A 19,720-nucleotide genomic window follows, 5' to 3' on the forward strand; every position below is an offset into this window, starting at 1 on the left:
GTAAGTGTAAACTATTACTATTCCTCCCATTCCCATCACTGTCTATTGATAATTGGCTATGTGCTAGGCATTGTGCTAAGCATGGGTGGATAGAGCCTTTCACAAGGCAGGGGAGGTCTCACTCTCAATGGTGCTCTAGTCAGGGGAGGATGAAAAAGAAAAAACAAAAAACAAATCAGGCAGTGCTAAGTGCTAGGTGGTGATGTACGGAGATGTGATAGTCGGCAACTGTACAAGTAGTTTGGGTGTTGAGGAAAGGAATATCTAAGGCAGAAGCAGTTCCAGAGAGGTTTAGAAGACAAGAAGTCAGCCAACCAAGTTGGTAAGAGGGGACAGCAGCCCAGGCAGAGGCAACATCTCAAGAACATACCTAAAGCCTGGGAAGAACCTGAAATGGAAAGAAGGGTTGTGGAGTGGGGCTGAAGCAGAGTGCCCAGGGATGGCAGGGGAGGGTACAATGAATCAGAGAGGTCAGCAGGAGCCAGGTCAGGTAGGGCTTCTTCAGCCTGGCTAAGGAGTTTGAGTTCAGAATTCTAGCTGTGATGAGAAGTCATTACAGGGGAGTGACCTTATCTTTTTTTTTTTTTTGAGACAGGGTTTCACTCTGTTGCTCAAGTTAGTGTGCAGTGGTACAATCATGGCTCACTGCTGCCTCAACCTCTCATGCTCAAGTGTGCCCCAGCCCCCTGAGTAGCCGGAACTACAGGCATGAATTACTGACCAGCTAATTTTCTCATTTTCTGTAGAGACAGTGTCTCACTATGTTTCCCAAGCTGGTCTTGAATTCCTCGGCTCAAGTGGTCCTCTTACCTTAGCCTCCCAAAGTGCTGGGATTACAAGTGTGAGCCACTGTACCGGGCCTGATTTATCCTTTATAAAAGACCACTCAGCTGCCCTGTGAGAAATGCTCTGAGAGCACAGAGGGAGGCACAGAGGGAGGTAAAGGAAGCAGGAAGACCAGTCCAGGGAGTGACAACAGTGCCTTATGCTAGCACAGGAGTGGGGAAGATAGAGAGCTGTGAATGAACTCAGTATCCTCTAAATCAGGGTTCCTCAACCTCAGCACTCTTCACGCTAAAGCTGGATAATTCTTTGTTGAGGTGACTGTCCTATACATTGTAAGGTGTTTCACATCTTTCCTAGCCTCTATCCATATACACCAGCTGCAACCCCAATTGTGACCATCAAAAATGTCTCTATACATTGCCAAACGACTATGAGGGTTAAAATCACCTCTGACTGAGACCCACTGCTTTAGAAGTAGAGTTGACTGGGCTTGCTAATGGATTAGAATAAGGAGAGTGGGCAATTACTAAAAGAGAGGACTCAAGAAGGATTTCTAAGTTTTTGTATGTAACAAGGTAAGATCATCTCAGACATTCAGAGGGCTCTCCCTCTATACCAGTGGGCTGGGTTTTGATTTTCAGTGCCACTCAATCATTCATTCATTCATTCAAACAGTCCACAATGAGTGTCAGCCAAACCCGATGCCAGGGATGCAAGCATAACTTAAAGAGCTCACAATCTGACAGAGACATAGACCTATAAGCAAATGGAGTTGATAAAGTAGGTCATATGCTTCAGAAAAACCCCCAAGACTGACCAGAAGCATGAAGGAAGACATGGCTCTTTGCTTCTGCGGGAAGTGGTGGGAGTGCTCCAGGGAGATTCCAGTTTTGTGCCTAGAAGACAGAGGCACAGAGGGAAATGGCATGTGCCACAGCACCAGGGTGTGAGACAGGGCTGGCAGGTGGAGAGCAGGAGGGAAGGAGTTGCTGCTGAAGAGACAGGAGGGACCAGCCAGGAGGGCTCTGTAAGACACACTTGATTCCATGTGCAATCTGGGAGCCACTGGAGGGTTGTTGTTATTATTCCTACTCCTTATTACTAATGATTAAAGGAAAATCAAAGAGACATCTCCTGAGTGCTCGGAGGGCATCAACCCCAGTGCTGGGCACTCTACTGAGATGAGGTACTTCATCCCTCCTCCAGATGAGAAAACTGCAACCTAAAGAACTCAGTGACTTGCACAAGATTTCTTGGCTGACAAGTGGCAGAGCCAGGATGTGAACCCAGACCAGCTGGCTCCAGAGTCCATGTTAAGCAAGGAAATGGTGACGCAAATGTGTGGTTTAGGAAAATTATTCAGGAAATAAAAATATCTGAGGATCACTAGTTTATGGAAATAAATGAGCAAGGGAAAATGTATTAGATGGAAAGGTCAGAATTCATTTCCAGGCAATTGATGATCCAGGGAGGAAGACCAAGAAAGTAGAAGGGCAGCCAAGAGATAGTGGGGAGAATCTCAGCAAACAAAGGAGAGAAGACAAAGTGGCAGTTTGCAGTGTCCAGTACTGCTTCAAGGCCAAGTAGGAACGTATTTCAACATTTGCTGGATCTGACAACTAAGAGATTCTTGGAGCAAAACATTACTGTGGAGGATGCAAAAGCCAGGTGCAGAGGGGCCAAGGAGTCACACACTGGTTACAACAAAGGAGAAGGAACAAGAGCCAGTGGGCCACTAGCTTGAGGAAGAGTTTGGGGCCAAGGGAGAGACTAAAGATGAGGAGGTAAAGAAGTAATTACTGCAAGGAATTCACAAACCTGAGTGTAGATTAGGCTCCCCTGGCGAAACAGGATACAAGTGGGCTTCTGGCCCCATCCCAAACCCAACAACCAATGTTTCCCAAGTTGGCCTCAATCCACCAGGGACCCTGACGATCACAGGAACCACTGAGTGAGGCAGCGTTTCTCATAGTGTGGTTCCTGGGACACTGGCAGCTTCCTGAGTCTATCCTAGGCCTCCTGATTGAGAATATCCCAGAAAGGTCCTGGGAAGCTGCTTACTGAAGACTCTAGGTCATTCTGATACAGCCAGCTTAGCTCCCTAAAAATCATAAACTCTAGACCCTTGTGGCTCGAAGTGTAGACCTCAGACCAGTGCATCAACAGTCACCTGGGGGGTTGTCTGAAATTCAATCAGCCTTACCCCACATACCTAACTGAGACAGACTCTGCATTTTACCAAGACACATACCTAACTGAGACAGACTCTGCATTTTACCAAGACCCCCATGCCTTTTGAATGCATATAAAGTTTGAAAAGCTCTGGACTGCAATACAGGGAGGATTTGGGGGGTGACGGGAGAGGTATCGTGTACCCTCCTGCCAGACATATTTAGTGGAGAGTGCACTGAGAATGCTTGCTGCTAATTTTTACAGGAGATAGCAAAGTGTTCCTCAAAGAAACTTCCTTCAAGGTTCTGATGCTTCAAGCCACTGCTGAACCCTTCAGGGCTGAGGAGCTAAGTCAATCATAATTTCAGACATTTAAAATGCAATATCTTTTTGCAGCAATGGGAAAGTATTGCACTTTATGCATTCCCAGAGCTCCAAGTGAATCCTGAAAACCTCCTCCATACAGACCTGCCGTGGTGTGCACTTACCCACAGGGGGCAGCACAGCAGAGTGGCTCAGCGGCTCAACTCAAGCTAGAATGTCTGCTTTCAAAACTTGGCTAGGCCACCCAAGTGCCTCAGCCAGTTACTTAACTTCTCTAAGCCTCAACTCTCCAACTGTATAATGGGGATACTAGCAGAACTTAGGTGATGTGAGGACTGAATGAGATCATCCATGCAGAGCACTGGGCACAGTGCCTATTATATAAAATTCACTTGCTGTTTAAAGGCAGGCTGTCAGCCAGGCGCGGTGGCTCACACCTGTAAACCCAGCACTTTGGGAGGCCACGGCGGGTGGATCACAATGTCAGGAGTTCGAGACCAGCCTGACCAACATGGTGAAACCCCGTCTCTACTAAAAATACAAAATTAGCCAAGGGTGGTGGCGCATGACTATAATCTCAGCTACTCAGGAGGCTGAGGCAGGAGAATTGCTTGAACCTGGGAGGCAGAGGCTGCAGTGAGCCAAGATCACACCACTACACTCCGGCCTGGGTGACAGAGCAAGACTCTGTCTCAAAAAAAAAAAAAAACAAAAAAGGCAAGCTGTCTGACCCAAGAACCCCTACACTACATGCTCACTTAGAGTCTCCACCATTTTGCATAACCCTAAAGCTACCCAAACTCATTCCTACATGTGTAGGTCCACCTGCAAGAAAACCATTCTGTATTTTCACAAGGAAGAGAACATTCCATTGAAAATTACAGAGGTCTGTAGTTGTAAGGGTGCTTGGAGGTAAAAGAACCACTTTATAGATGAGAAAACTACGGCTGAGAAAAGCCAGAGTGCTCACCCACAGCAAGAGTTCGTTCTTTGCACCAAGGTATACTAACTAGGAAGACCACAGGCAACTGTCTTTTAGCACTGTGGTTTCTACCCTGCACATGGGCACTGTGGCTGCACAGGCAATGGCTGAACCAGGGAAGACTGGCCCTTCTGGGCCGATTGTGTCATCTGCCAGTCCCCCAGGCTGTACTAAGCAGTGGGAGTGCCCCTAGCACCATGGAATTAAATGGAGAAGCCAGTGAGGCTGCCAGGAACCCTGTTTCTGAACATGAAAGCCCTTCATTAGCTTCTGCCTCTGGTCTTTAAATCCAAGCAAAATATCTGGATACCATGGCTTGAACTGATGATAATAGGCATCTATGCAAGGGCTGAGAGAGAAAGAGAGGGAGGGATAACACTCTCCAAGAGTTCATACCCCTTGGGACCCAAATCAAAAAGGAGAAAAGTTGAGAGAATATTTACCTTCAGAAGAAAAATTAATTACAAGCAGGAATTGGGGTCAGGGCAGGTGGAAAGGGAGGATATGAGGCAGTTAAAGTGAATCAATCAAGTGATCCTTTAAAAGTGCTGAGAGAGCAAGTGTGTGTGTGTGTGTGTGTGTGTGTGTGTGTGTGTGTGTGTGTTACAGATGGAAGGAATCTTATTCTTGCTCAGCAATCCCATCTGGCCTCCTGGTAAGAGAAAACTAGCTCTGAGACAGCAGTAGTGAGAGAGATGTAAGAATGCAAGCAATGATTTGCCCCCACAAGTACTAGTAAACAGTCACTGTTCTTTCATTGATTCATTCAACAAATGTGTACTAAGCATCTCCCATGTGGCAGGAGCTAATGTTTGGTGTGGGGATAACAGTGAACAAGGTGTATCAGGCCTTTTCCTGGCTGTACTGAAGCATCTGATTCCTTGGAAAATGAAAACTGTATCAGTTTACTGTATCTTCTTGTTTACAAGTCAAATGTAGAGAGAGGCAATGCTATGGGAGCAGGGACAAGGGGCATCTACCTAGCCTGGGTAGGAAGGGAGAGAAGGCTTCCAGTAGGACATGTGGTTGTGGAATGAGAGGCCTCTGTCTTTACACATTTGCCCATAAATCTAACCATTCATCCATCCACCTACTCAACCACCCAACTATCCATCCATCCATTGACCCACTCATCTATCTATCTACCCTTCCACCTACTCATCCATCCATTCATCCATCCATCCATCCATCCATCCATCCATCCATCCATGCATCTATCCATCCATCCATCCATCCATCCATCCATCCATCCAACCATCCATCCATGCATCCATCCATGCATCCATGCATCCATGCATCCATCCATCCATCCATCCATCCAACCATCCATCCATGCATCCATGCATGCATCCATCCATCCATCCATCCATCCATCCATCCATTTATCCATCCATCCATCCAACCATCCATTCATGCATCCATCCATCCATCCACCCATGCATCCATCCATCCATGCATCCATCCATCCTTGCATCTGTGTATCCATCATCCATCCATCCATCCATCCATCCATCCATCCATGCATCCATCCATCCATCCATCCATCCATGCATCCATCCACCCATCCATCTATCCATCCATGCATCCATCCATCCATTCATCCAACCATCCATCCATCCATCCATCCATGCATCCATGTATCCATCATCCATCCATCCATGCATCCATCCATCCATGCATCTATGTATCCATCATCCATCCATCCATGCATCCATCCATCCATCCATGCATCCATCCATCCATCCATCTATCCATCCATGCATCCATCCATCCATTCATCCAACCATCCATCCATCCATGCATCCATCCATCCATCCATCCATGCATCCATGTATCCATCATCCATCCATTCATCCATCCATCCATGCATCCATCCATCCATTCATCCACCCATCCATCCATCTATCCATCCATCCATTCATCCATTCATCCAACTATCCATCTATGCATCTATCCATCCATCCATCCATCCATCCATCCATCCATCCAACCCCACATCCATCCATCCATCCGTCTATCCATCTATCCATTCATCTACCCACTCATGCATCCATCCATCCATTCATCCAACCATCTATCCATCCATGCATCCATCCATCCGTCCATGCATCCATCCATCCATCCATGCATCCATCCATCCATCCATGCATCCATCCATCCATTCATCCACCCATCCATCCATCCATCTATCCAACCATCCATCCATTCATCCACACATCCATCCATCCATCCATCCATCCATCCATCCATCCATCCATCCATGTACCCATCATCCATCCATCCATCCAAGCATCCATGCATACTTCCATCTATCCAGCCATGCATCCATCGAAGCATCCATGCATACTTCCATCCATCCATCCATCCATCCATCCATCCATCCATCCACCCATTCATCTACGCATCCATCCATGCATCCATCCATCTTCATTCTTTTTAAGCAGCAGCTTCTGTTGATGTTTTACAGTTCCGTTCTTCCATCAGCAGAGAAATCAAAGAACTGGGTGATGTCGATCCTGTAAATAACCAGCATCTCTGGGAAGATGCCAGAGGGCATGTTTCTATTTAGAAGGAAAAGAAGGCTCAGTAAAGTAAAACCCCATGCTCTAGGTTCCATGCAGGGTCAAGAAGAGCTGCTCTTCTACCTTGCTCAGCCATGGCATACCAGTCTACTCTGGAATTCACTCACAGAGGTACTGTTTTGTTTTTAAAATTGCTTGTTTTGTTTTGATTCTACAAACATTCCCTGCAGTCATACAAAGGGTAAATACAATGCTGCTCCTATGTAATTTTCCTCAAGGCCAGCCTTAAATGTAAGACTTCAAAAAGGATTGCCAGTTGGTGGGAGAAAAATCCTGGCAGAATTAACAAATTAAGTGATGACACAAATCTGCCTTTGTACTCCCACCGTCTGGAATGAAAAACAAAATATTTCTGAAATGCAGAAAATGGGGGGGAAACCTGGCACACAACCTGGGATGTTAAACAGAGAGCGCAGGGAAAGTGTGTTTCATATATGCATTGTTTTCATAATCGTTTACACTTGCCAAAGTTTGGTTTGCATCAGAGGATGATTATACAATCCACAGTTTATGTTTTCTTCTGAAATATACCCTACAGGGCAAAGGGAAGAGTGCGGGATTGATGGACTCTAGGGAACCCCATCCATCACCTTGTCTGTGGGCATAGCTAACTGCTAGCATTAGGGTGATGCCTTATAAAAGTCACATGTCCACAACTTCTTGGAGGTGCCCAGACAATGTTTCCAAGTAGCCCCTGTAGTAACTGTGAAAGGCCCCATCTCCTAATGGTGCATGGCCCATTCGCAGTGTCAAGGGCACTGAAGAGAGATCTTAATGGCATCATCTAAAAATTATCCTTAACCATGAACATAAGACTCTCTTCTGGGGTCACGGGAAGAGGATTCTAAGCAGATGTGCACCAGTCACTTCTGATCGTTAGAACAGTAGTGTCGCTGCTGCTAGTGGCAGCCAAGGCTGATGCATACCAGGCACTGTACCAAGCACTTTGCATACATCCTCATACTTATTTCTTGGACAGGTGGCGAGACTTACCCAGCCACACAACACAGCCAGTCATGAGTGAAGCTGGGAGCTGAAACCATCACAAGCCTGAGCATTTCTATTAACAGGGAGCTCATTAGCACCTAAGGCACTCCACAGCTACCTTTAAAGAGTTGCAGAGAGATTTTGGCTCATTATGAGAAATAAATTTCTGAGTACTCTCATGCTATGATAGTTGGAAGTGAGCTCTGTTCTGAAAAAAGACGATTACGGTGCTGTCTTTGGAATCACAGATGTCAAAATGAGATTTTAAAAAAGGAAGAAAAAAAAGAAAAAAAAGGCTGGTTAGAGAGCAAGTCCAGTAGGAATCAACTCTTTTGTCTGTTTACCACAGAAGCCTCTGTGAAAATCAAATCTCAAGCCCAATAGATATTTTTTACAAAATAGACTTGTAGCTGCTTTGCTTTCAGCAAGGACAAGAGTCCATGCTCCAAGCCCCTATGGCTCAGGTGCTCTCCTTTCTCCCTTTGGCACTCCAAGAAGTACAGTTAGAAAAACAGATAGGAGTCCTACTCCTCACTGCAGAGATTAAAAAAGAAAAAAAAATCAGACCCCAAATCAGAGAGCTGAGACCTAGCAAATCCCGATTGGTCCTTATGACAGATATGCTAGACCCTTCACACATCAGCTTCTAGGACCTGGGCAGCATTTCTCTTTATGCTTTAATTTTTCTTTATGGTCCAAGGACTACCAGTTGTATGTACTTAAAGATGACATTGTTAATAACTATAGCTAATTATTTTCAACAACTAAGAAGGGTCAAGCATTGTTAATTCCTGTTAAACACTTAACAGGTATAAATGTATTTAAACTCTAGGAGGTAGATATTATTTTATTATTTCCCTATTTCACAGATGAGGAAACTGAGGCACAGAGAGATTAAATAATGTGTCCAGTATGCAAAGGAACTAGGACAAACCCAGGTTGGCCTGTGTCAAGCTTGTGTATTTTCAAGCACCCCACACACTGCCTCCCATGCAAAAATAAGATGATGTTAGAAATGAACAATTATCATTATCCCACCTTCCAGAAATACCCACTGTTAACAGGGATATAATCTTATTGGCAATATTTGTTGAAATTTCCAACAGACAGGCATCTCTTGCTGAGAATTTCATTTCTGGCTCAGATAAAGTCATTTCCTCTCATGGGCATTGCAATAACAGCATCTGCGATCTATTTGATTTCTTTAGGAGATAATACGCATGAAAGAACTTTAAAAGCAAAACGAAGCAATAACCCGTATCATGTCACCATCCCATTACTGAGCACTCCCTGTTCAAAACAGTTTGCTTTTGAGGAGACCATACTAACTGCAATGCATCTGCCTGGACTTAGCAGAAGGAATGCTCTGCTGGACATTCCCCCTACCCAGACATCAAAAGAGGCTGGCAATGTAAGATTTGTCCAACCAACTTCCTCACTCAGTGAGACTCAGTCTAGTCCTATGACAGATGAATTTCAAAAGGCAGTGAGCACCAGACTCCCCTGGGCTGCTTGTTTAGATGCAGATTCCTGGGCTCCACTCTGTTTCTAAGAATTCTATTCCGGCAGCTTTTGAGTCATCCCCAAATCTACATTAACAAATGAGTAAGGTGACCCATCAAGCACACTTTAGAAAGTACTGGTTGGGCACTGTCCCTAAGGGCCCAGGAGCACAAGGTGGCAAAGAGCTTAGCCCTTTATTTTGTGGTTATTCGAGAGACGACTCAAAACTTAGTTTGTTTCATTTTTCTTTTTCTCTTTCTTTTCTTTCTTTTTGTTTGGTAGCACCATGCTGAGCCACCAAGATAACACTCCAGTACTCCTTTATTCATTCAGAAAATTTATGAGTCGTGTCATTATGGTTAGTCTGGTGACTGACAGATGATGGCAGGCAAGCATTTACAACTTTTTTTACCATAACTTTTATACAGGAGAATTTAAAGCATGAAGTATGTCAAGAACTGCAACAAACATTTATTGAATGCTTACTGTGGAGCAGGTGTTGTTCTAAGAGCTTTACAGAGAGTCATTTAATCTTCACTAGCTCGTGACACAGGAACTATTCCTATCTCATTTTACAGATGTGGCAACTGAGGTACAGAGAGGTTAAGTAACTTGCCCAGGATCACACAGCTAGGTAGAGGTGGAGCATGATTTGACTCACTCATCCGACTTTGGACCCAACACTCTCAACCATGTTGACCACTAAGCACATGGCTACTTCCTTCCCTTGGCTTATGCGGCCCTGCCTGCCTGACCCACCACATACTTCTCTAGGTGCCCCTGAAATCTCTCCTCTTCCTTCCCACCAGCCATAGGAATCACCATGAGCAGGCCTAAATATGCAGCATCCTCTTCTTTCTTTACCCTCAGGGCTATATTTAGGCTTTCTTTTTCCATGAAAGTTCTTCCACCCTGCAATGGACTGGATGTTTTTGTCCTCCTGAAATTCTTCTGTTGAGTCCCTAGTCTCCAATCTGATGGTAATAGGAGGCAGGGCTCTTGGGAGCTGGTTAGATCATGAGGGTGAGCCCTCATTAATGAGATTAGTGCCATTATGAAAAAGGCCCAAGGGAGCTCAGGCATCCTTTACACCATATGAGGACACAGTGAGAAGACGGCTGTCCACAAACCAGGATGTGAGCCCTCACCAGACACCAAATCTGTCAGTGCCTTGGTCTTGGACTTTGCCACTCCAGAACTGAGAGAAATAAGTGTTGCTGTTTATAAGCCACTCAGTTAGTGGTATTTGAATGGATTAAGATACTGTCACTCTGAGAAGATTAAATGAAAAAAATAAAGCAGAGGGTCTTCAACTCTACATCCTTCTAAAGGGACACTCAGTATAGGCTCTGAGTGCCAGTAGTGAAGAGAAATGGAGAGGATGCAGCAGCCAGGTCTTGAATCAAGGCAGCCAGCACTGTCACCACTGAACTACACTCAACTTTCCCTTAACAGCATCAGACTGGCCAGTGGCCTCCATTCCAGGGAACTGGGAACAGCCCCAGCTTGGATTTTAATGTCAGACAAGTGGCAGAGACCCACCATGTTCTGCATCAGGGCCATCTGCTCCCTGTCATCCAACAGCTTCACTCAGTGGCCCACCAGACTGCCTGCCCTGCTGCCTGGGGACCAACAATAATCTGAACATGTGGTTTGAGCATCAAAAAGCAGGCACTGCCCAGGGCTCAACAGGACAAGGTCTACAGACATGCAGCAGAGTGATGGTGATGGGCTTACACAGACTCAGGAACATAGGTACAGCTACCAGCAGGATCCTGCTACAGTTCACTTGCCATTGGCTAAAATGTTCAAAACAGCCAAGGGAAAACATAGATCATGGAAACCTCCTTACCACAATCACTTACTCCTCCAACAGTGTCCAACCCATCTTTGAAGCATTCTCTCTTAGCTCTCTATGTAATTCAAGAAGGCAACAAGATGGCCTCTCTCCCTCCTCTCTCCAAATAAACAAAATTCTCGGGTCTATTCTCCTCACCTCTCTCTCAGAGGTCAGTAAACATCACAGGCTTTATTGCTAGATCCCGAAAGAGCAGGAGAGGCAAACAACTCTTCACTTGACAGGAGACAGCAGAAGCCAAGACGGTCTTCAGATCCTGCATATTTAAATCTCATGGAGAATCTGAGACACTGATTTTTTTGCCTCTCCACCCATATCCCACCAAAATGAAGGACATGGATAATAGAAACAAGTAACTCAGGTACATGCAAATGATGCCTTTCCAGGGGAGTAAGGACTGTATTTTAATTTGAAATTAACCTGAAGCTCTGCAGTGCTATAGAACATGGAATACTTGCAACGTAACCTACCTGAGTCCTTTGCCTTCCAATCACTGATTCTAGAACACCCAACAGCCTTTCAGCCCTAAGACATTCCCTACATTTTATGTGACTCCTCTTGTAGTGATCTGAGAAAAGGACATGACATTAACCATGTCAAAAGCTAAACGTTTCTGAAATGCTTTCTAAAGAGGGGTATGCAGTTAACTTTTGACTTCAAAGATTCTCTACCCCCATCTCCTCCCACTCCAAACCTTTAGAAAACTAATATTCAAGTGCTACTAGCGAGAGAGTCTCTCTGGTCATGTGTCTGCATTATATGAATGCACCACATTCTCTTTTTTTAATTATTATTTTCTCATCTGTCTCAAGATTTTTTTAAAAAGCGATCTGGCAACTGTACACTAGCTATGTTGCAGATAGAAGTGCAAGTCTGCATTAAAAAATAAAAATAAAGACTGCACACCCTAACTTGGATCAGCAAGATTTGTCTGGATGTGCCAGGAGAAAATTTTTTTTGATGTTCTGTGATTTTGCAGCCATTTAAATTTTATTAGCAATTACCAAGCGTGTTACCACTGACTATATTTTGCAGTTACAGCCAAGTCCTGGCAATGAGAGCATGCCAGAATGACAGGGGCCCAGGCAACCTGACCACACTCATTCCAGAAACACAGAAACATGACCCCTGCCCCCCAGCTCAGAGTTATTTCATTAATATTCTACCCTTGCAGGCAGAGAAAAGGCAGCACACAGTGCTGATGATAATGAAGCTCTCTGGAAGTGGGGAAGAAGACTGGCAAGATGGAATGAAGCTGATATTTGTGCAAAAGAATTGGTTTAAAAGACAACTTTAAGACAACTCCATACCACTCACTTCTCAGCTGATGACAATATTGGCATTTAAATTGGTAGTTTCCAAGAAAGCAGTGGCAGGTCCCAAACAACAGCTGCTATCACCTAGGAGGGACCAAGTGAGCTGGAAGAGGCCTGGTGGGATTCTTGCAGATGCCATCCAAGTCCCCCTATCACCACCAGAATAGGATTAGAATGGCACCAGCAGGGATATGTGATAGGAGACTTAACTAAATAATGAAACAAACTTTCTAAGAACTGGGGGATTTAGTCACTTCAGAAAATGAAACAGTCACTCTTCTGGGAGATACTTAATTGGATAAGTTCTTCTCAGTTTTTCTCTAGGCTCCAGGAAGCCTTATCTCAATAGACCTGACTCAACTTCTTCCCAACCAGAGTCTTGGGTCTTCTGTCCCAGCTTCAAGGGAGGGAGCACCGGGACCCCAGGTAGATAGTCTGATTCTTCTCACCTCCTGGGCAGGGGGTGGGGGTGTCAATGGGAACTCGACAGCATTGTAGTTGGAGTGGGGCTCCCCATCCTAGGCTGTCCCTCAGCCCACTCCTCAGAACCAGACTATCATGAGCTCCCCGGATTCCATCTCCTGAAAATGGTTCAGGGAAGGGGAGGTGCTAATTTTGACTAATGTGCTGTAAACCTGAACATCCACAGTATTTCTGAAACAGAACTGTCACCTGTTAGAAAGGAGAATCTATGGAGAATCACCCAGCTCATCTTTGACACCTGAAGGAGCCTGGATCAAAAACTCTCTGCCAACCCTGGAGGCTCTCTTACAGGGCACAATGCATCCCTGGGGAAGGCAGAAGATGGAAAAGCGTATCGTATTAAGTGCCTGCTATGCACCAGGGGCCAGCACTTTCATATGTATTCTCACCCTGCCCCTTTTCACATCTGCTCCCATTTCCCAGATGAAGGAACTGAGATTCCAAGAAGAGAAGTGACTAGCTAGGGGCAGAGCTGGGATCTCCATGCTGCCAGGAAGAGTACAGCTGACATTGATGGTGTGCTTCCTCTGTGCCAGCTGCTGTCTGAAGGGGTTTCAAGGTTTCGGCTCATTTAATCCTCACAAAAATGCCATGGGAATTATGAGGAAACTGAGGCCAAGTACCTTGCCTAGGTTGCACAGCTCCCAGATGATGGAGTCAGGATTCAATACTGGCAGTGTTGGCTGCAGAGCCAGGTCCTTCTCACTTTGCACCCTGTCTGCTATCCTCTAAGCACAGCACCCAAAGGAAAACATACACACATGGTGCATTTATCTGTTTGGAAATGTTCAGCACCGTTGGCTGAAACATCATATGCTAACAATCAGAGAAAATTAGTGCATTTCATTGAATCCAAGACGCCACTGAGTGCAAAGCATGCTACTATTTTATGTACAACTACGAAAGAAACAACTCTGCCAATTAAATTAGGACACTGTGTTTTCTTAGCCCATTGAAAAATGTGGGGAAAAAATGTGTGTCTCAGAATTTAAAAAACACTGGAGGCCTTAGAATGATCAAGACGGTGAAATGCATGAAAGATGCAGAATGGACATGGTTCTCTGTGAGTGCAAAAAGTAACTTAATATCTGATTTCTCAAGAAAACCTGATAATCTAATTTTTATGTGCAAGCTCTTGCTTTATAAACACGGACAACTAATTATTGTTTCAGTGTCCTTGTGCAGGACAAACAAGACCTGACAGCAGTCCAAACTGGCTGGGACCCCCAGTTGGAGCCCTCCCAGGTCCCAAACAGGGCTGGAGAGTGGAGAGGGGGTGACACTGTGTGCTTAGTCCACAGCAGCCCCCTCCAGCCCCAGGGCTACTAAAAGCACAGAACTTTCACAGACTGCCATACACACTAACTAGCATTTAGAGTATCCTCACATTATGGAAGTGGCCAAATGAAGGCATCAGATTATAGAAGAAAAAAGAGTACATCCACCTGATTTTAAAATATATATATTTATTTATTTTCTCATTTGAATCACCCTTCCTGTTTTATTGACACCCTTGGTTCTGTTCCATAACCACCATGCTACAAAGGCAGAGGTAAAACAATTAACAGTGATATTCCCCAAGTGAATGCAGCGAGCATCCACACAGCATGGGGACCACCAGGCAGCTAAGTTTGCAAAGGCCTCCTCCGGTGGTAGCTGCTGGTCACTGGGAGCTTTACCTCCTCAATATTTACCCAGTGTAGCAGGTTGAACAGTGCCCTGGGACCTGTGAATGTGACCTTATATTTGGAAATTGGGTCTTTGCTGATATAATGAAGTTAAGATAAAGTCATACTAGATTAGGGTGCGTCCTAATCCAATGATCAGTGTCCTTAAAAAAGAAATTTGGACAAAGAAGCAAAGAGACACAGGGAGAGAACCATGGGATGATGGAGACAGAGACGGAGTGATGTATCTACAAGCCAAAGAACACAAGGATGGACAGTGTATTAGTCTGTTCTCATGCTGCTAATAAAGACATACCTAAGACTGGGTAATTTATAAAGAAAAAGAGGTTTATTGGACTCACAGTTCCACATGGCTGGGGAGGCCTCACAATCATGGCAGAAGGCAAAGGAGAAGCAAAGCCACGTCTTACATGGCAGCATGCAACAGAGCTGGTACAGGGGAACTCCCATTTATAAAACTATCAGATCAGGCTGGATAAAGAAAATGTGGCACATATATACCATGGAATACTATGCAGCCATAAAAAAGAATGAGTTCATGTCCTTATCAGATCAGGCTGGATAAAGAAAATGTGGCACATATATACCATGTACTATGCAGCCATAAAAAAGAATGAGTTCACGTCCTTTGCAGGGACATGGATGAAGCTGGAAGCCATCATTCTCGGCAAACTAACACAGGAACAGAAAACCAAACACCACATGTTCTCACTCATAAGTGGGAGTTGAACAATGGGTATGCATAGACACAGGAAGGGGAACATCACACACTGGGACCTGTTGGGGGTGGGGGGCGAAGGGAAGGAGAGCATTAGGACAAATACCTAATGCACGCGGGACTTAAAACCTAGATGACAGGTTGATGGGTGCAGCAAACCACCATGGCACATGTATACCTATGTAACACACCTGCACTTTCTGCACATATATCCCAGAACTTAAAATAAAATTTAAAAAGAACTTACCATGTAGCCAAAAACTACCTGTTCTTCAAAAACTACTGAAATAAATTTTTTGAAATGAAAAAAAAAAACCCATCAGATCTCATGAGACTTATTCACTATCACGAGAATGGCACAGGAAAAACCCACCCCCATGATTCAATTACCTCCCACCAGGTCCCGCCCATGACCACATGGGGGTTATTACAATTCAAGGTGAGATTTGGGTGGGACACAGAGCCAAACCATATCAGACAGCAAATCAGTGGTCAAAGTATATCAGACAGCAAATCAGTAGAAGTGAGGACAAGGAAAGGAAGGATCCTCCCCTAGAACCTTCAGAGAAACCATGGCCGGGCCAACACCTTGCTTTAGATATCTAGCTTCCAGAACTGTGAAAGAATAAATATCTGTTGTTCTAAGCCACCCAGTTTGTCGTATGTTGTTACAGCAGCCCTAGGAAACTAATAAAACCAGAAAGATTTGGAGCACTTTGTACTTCCTCCACTTAGTGTAAAATTACCAACATCTTCAAAAATCTACCAGGGGCCTTTAAGAAAAGTTTGAGTACAGTCAAATGCATGTTAAGTATAGCCTGACAACCTGGAAACGTCCGTATGTAGGTGGGTGCCTATCAGATGCCCACCTGAAACTTCATCCTATGATTCCAACATCTGAACTGAAAGTCTGTCCTCATCATAGGCCACAAGGCACAAAGAGCACACCTGGAGTGGCAAGAGGGGGTCAGAAGGACAGTAATTTTTGCAAGTTCTAGGCCTACAATGCTGAAGGCCATAGGGAGTGGTGCTGACTTCAAGCCAGTGTGGTGAAGGTGGAAAAGGCTACATACTCATGGAGGCTGAGAAGCCTGAGCACTGAAGAAAAATATCGTCATTAAAATCCACTTAGGTGTTTAATTGTGCAGGGCTCCAGCAGAGCTGAGAACAGCAGATGGCAGCCACTCTGGGGGTGGGCGCCTACTGCAGGTCCATTAAGACACAGGTCCCCGTCTGAATGCAGAGGAGGTACCTCCAAGCTTCCTTCCCTGCAACCTCAAGAGCCTGGCTCACCTCAGCCCCTCAAATGTTTGTTTCCTTCCCTTTTGCACCAGTTTGGGCATCTGGCTGGCTCCCTGGAGCTCTAAGCTAAAAGCAATTTCATGCGAGCTCATGAATGTGTGTCCAAGACTGGACAGTGAAAAGCAGATATTGACCTAGCAGATGAAGGTGTTTCTGTGGCACAGGCTCTCAAACTAAGAGCAAGAAAAGACTGGGTGTGGGAAGGGGAAGTGGAGGACGGAGGTGTTGGGAACAGGGGAGTAATAACTCCCAGCATTGCGCTGGCCAGGAAATGTCACCAGTATACATGTGTTTGAGGGAATAGGGTCAGCTGGCATTCACTGAATGCTTAACTCACACCAGGCACCAGCTACAAGCCTCATATTAGCTCATGTCAAACTCACAGAGCTGATCTTCACCTTCTCTGCACCAGGAAACAATACCTATTGTTTAAATCCAGTCCTTTCTAACTGGCTTAGGGCCTGGACACAGCACTTACTAGATGTTTGAAATATCACCCCTGAAATATCACACCTCTGGGATAGGCACTGCTATTATCTCCATTTTACAGATGAGAAAACAGGTGCATGGTAAGCCCCAGGGCTGCACAGGTCATAAATGGAAGCTGGGGGGAGAACTCAGTACTGTCTGGGCCCAAAGCCCCTGTTCTTAACCATAGCATTAATGGTTTTGCATTTAAGACTAAAGAAATTTAGTGAAGTGAGGATCATGCCAGGAATTAGGTGAGACATTTAAAAACCAAATACAAACAGAATCACTCAATGAGAAAAGAGGCAACGCTAATATACATAGGTCTTGGATTTCCTGCATACCATAAGTGCTGTGAAAGAGCATGTCTTTTCATTCTGAAGTATTTAATGGACAGAGCTTTAAACCACGATATTCTCTAGACCCTTCAGAGTGCCAGTTATGTTTTCTGAGGCTCAACTCCTTCAGAAGGCCTTTGGAATTCAGCCCTTGGCTAGCAGTGGCATGCCAAGAACCAAGATGCAGAAAAAAAAAACGGATATCTCACTCATACGAGAAAGCAGTGGGCCTCCAGAAGAAACAGAGGGCGTGACTCTTCCCAAGAGGCCGGGCAGTAGGGGTGTTAAGAAAACGCCCTGGTGGACTGGGTCGAGGCCGGCTTCTGGTGATGGTCATCAATCCTTGGCACTCCTTGGCTTGCAGGTGCCTCCCTCCAGTCTCTGCCTCTGTTGTCACACGGTCTTCTTCCCTCACATCTTCATATTATCTTCTTATAATGACAACATTCACATTGGATTAAGGGCCCACCCTACTACAGTACAACCTCATCTTAACTAATTACATCCACAAGGACCCCCATTTCCAAATGAGGTCACATTCTGAGATACCAGGGGTTTGGATTTCAACATATCCTATATCCTTTTGGAAGACACAATTTGACCCATAACAGTGAGATTCTTACTTGCAAATTGTTAAAGGAAAAAAATGAAAGCAGGATGTCTGCAGACGTCAGCCTGTTAGACAGCTGCGGGAAGCTATCATTCACTATATAATAATTTTTGGGGTTTGTTTTGAGATAGGGTCTCACTCTGTCACTCAGACTGGAGTGCAGTGGCACAATCTCAGCTCATTGCAATCTCCACCTCCCAGGTTCAAGTAAATCTTGTGCCTCAGTCTCCCAAGTAACTGGGATTACAGGTTCCCGCCAACACATCCAGCTAATTTTTGTATTTTTAGTAGAGTCAGGATTTCACCATGTTGCCCAGGCTGGTCTCAAATTCTTGGGCTCAAATGATCTGCCCACCTCGGCCTCCCAAAGTGCTGGGATTACAGGCATAAGCCACCATGCCTGGCCTATAATAATTTTTTTTTTTAAACAAAGGAGATAGTTTGATGGTCATATTAGTTTGTTAGGGCTGCCATAACCAAGTACCACAAATTAGACAGCTTCAACCATAGAATTCACTGTCTCACAGTGCTGATGGCCAGGAGTCTGAAATCAAGGTGTTAGCAGGGTTGATTCCCTCTGAGGGCTGTGACGGAAGGATCTGTTCCAGGCCCTCTCCTTGGATTGTAGACAGCTGTCTTCTTGCTCCAAGTCTTCACGTTATCTTCCCTCTGTACATATTTCTGCTTCCAAATTTCCCCTTTTAATAAGGACACCAGTCGTATTGGATTAGGACCCACCTAACGACTTCATTTTTACTTGGTTACCTTTATAAAACCCCATCTTTAAATAAAGTCACATTCTGAAATACTGGGGGTTAGGACTTCAACACAGGAAAATTGTGGGGGAAGGTTGGGCTATAATTCAACCCAAAATGATAGTGTTGTGCCCCAGTTCTGCTTTCTACAGAGTGATGGGGAGAATTAGCCCACTGCAGCTGCACACAATGACTGACAGGTTGTCTTCCTAAGCCACAGCTCATCAGCCAACACATCCCCTTCTTTGAGAAATGACAGAACGGCCCAAAAGAAGCAGCAGCAAGCTCTATCCATCCTACGAAAGCTTCCTGATTTCCAGAGGCATTTTGTGTGTGGAGCCGGCATTAGGTGCCCTAGAGAAACAGCTGAATTCCTGGTAAAGCTTAGTAAAGGTAAAGGATAACTCAGAATCCAACTTTTTCCCCACATCTCTACTTGCCCTGTAGTGCAAGGTTAAAAGAAAATATAGGTGGCACCACCTAGAGGCAGAAGACGAGGAAGATGCTAAAAAGGAAAGAGGAAGAGTATGGAGCCTGAACAATCTCAACCCCAGCTTTCTTGCTCTTATATTTCTTGGTGATCATTTGCCCAAACTTGCCCTCTCAACCCTATCTCATGGATTTATGCCTTTACACCAGAGCAATAATAACACATGTTCAAGAAACAGTCAGGAACAGTAAAAGCAAGTAAAATTCAAATCCCATTTTTGCACCTACTTTTCTGTCTCTGGATTTGGAGATTCGTTAATATTTTATCGTTTAACAAAGTCCTCAAATTTATCCCTCCTCCACACCCCCCCACCAAACACACCCACCAAACATAAAGGGCCAGGTCTGTACACGCAAAG

At 44.9% G+C, this 19,720-nt stretch overlaps 1 protein-coding gene across 5 annotated transcripts in view; it reads right to left on the bottom strand.

Moving 5' to 3' along the window:
- The window catches only part of LDLRAD3 (low density lipoprotein receptor class A domain containing 3), a 287,626-nt gene that overhangs the window by 170,118 nt on the left and 97,788 nt on the right, over positions 1–19,720 (bottom strand). The gene's annotated exons all lie outside the window — the stretch shown is intronic.

Source organism: Pongo abelii, chromosome 9, assembly GCF_028885655.2.
Source record: "Pongo abelii isolate AG06213 chromosome 9, NHGRI_mPonAbe1-v2.0_pri, whole genome shotgun sequence".
NCBI lineage: Eukaryota > Metazoa > Chordata > Mammalia > Primates > Hominidae > Pongo > Pongo abelii.